We start from the raw sequence: 1,466 nt of genomic DNA, 5'->3' as shown, positions 1-1,466 counted from the left end.
ACTGTCAAATGGTGATAACCAATGGCATTTAAATTATTACAAGCGGGCTACTCATCTGAATGAATTACTGAACCATTTTCACATTCTCTCTCAATAGTTGGGATCAAACTGTTTCCGTCACGCCGTTCCACACAAAAGTATCGACAGTCTGAGCCTTGTTTGAGACCAAAAACCCACGGCCCATCAATCCAATGTTCATGGTTCCTGTTGTTTCGTGGTTCTGCATCACTGTCTTCGAAGAGAGGTGCATTGTCACCATTCAGCATTTTCCCTTTACGAACTGAAAGTAAAGTTTGACACGAAGTACAGGCCTGAATTGTCCACCTGTGTCACGCTTTCGTTTTTCCTGCATTACAGAACCGCATCGATGGCAGGGATCTACTTTCTGTTGTGTATCCAGCAGATTGTAATCTTGTTTAAATGTGACTGCTGTTTCCTCTGTCAAGATGACATGTGCATAAAAATCTTTCAGTAACATTTCAATGTAAGGTAAATTGCAAGTGGAAAGGTGAAATGATAACGAGTAGTTTTTAAGGTAGATAACCCTGGCTATACTGTTCGACACCGTGATAGACAGCATGCTATACTAACACTCAAAATACTTGGAAGCATTTCGTCCAGCATTTCATTCTGAGTTCAAATTCTACAGAGGTCGATTTTAACTTTCATGAAATTAGTACCAGTTACGTACTGGGGTTGATATAATCGAGTGGCCCTCTTCCCCAAATTTCAGACCTTGTGCCTGTAGTAGAGAGTTCTATCAAATGGAAATTGGGCTAATTCATTACAGCTAACTTTCCCAGGAAACTGCGACTATTTACAGCGACTTCAAAATCAAATAGATCATACAAAATAAATTGTCCTTCTATGAACACAACGAAACGTTTGATACATCGCTAGTATTGGATTTGAACTCATAATCTATCGTTCACGCAAAAGTCACTCGACTGCAATTACCATTGGATGTTTGTTGATGCAGAACTAAGTTGAAAATATGTTGTTGAAATTAAATTCTGTTTTTATTTTCTTTGTTTCACAAACTATTTCCATTAAATACCATTTTCGATATTTGCTTTGACATTTTAACAGCCTTTTATTTCTTCTTTCTATTTGACTTAATTCATCTATGAATAATGAACAATATCCGATCACGAGGACTTGTCAAATGAAAGTTCAGAACAGTTTTCGAAACTAAGTTTATGCCAGAAGCTTAATGTTTGCCTTCAAGGTAAGAGATTGCTTCTGCAAAGATTAAACTTTTGTTTAAAGTGACCAAGAGAGCTTTTCACTGTTGTTCATTTGACATGACTTTCGTAATCTTATAAACACACCAGAAGCCATCAATGACTGTGTTGTACTTTAATAATGGCAAATATTTCTAATTTTTTTTACACTGTTTACTCCTTTTTCGAATTCCCGATCACTGTGCACGCACACACACACACACACACACACACACACACACA

The sequence above is a fragment of the Octopus bimaculoides genome, chromosome 1 (genome assembly GCF_001194135.2).
Source record: "Octopus bimaculoides isolate UCB-OBI-ISO-001 chromosome 1, ASM119413v2, whole genome shotgun sequence".
NCBI lineage: Eukaryota > Metazoa > Mollusca > Cephalopoda > Octopoda > Octopodidae > Octopus > Octopus bimaculoides.
The sequence above is the reverse complement of the archived record's forward strand: the minus strand, read 5'-3'. Positions refer to the sequence as shown.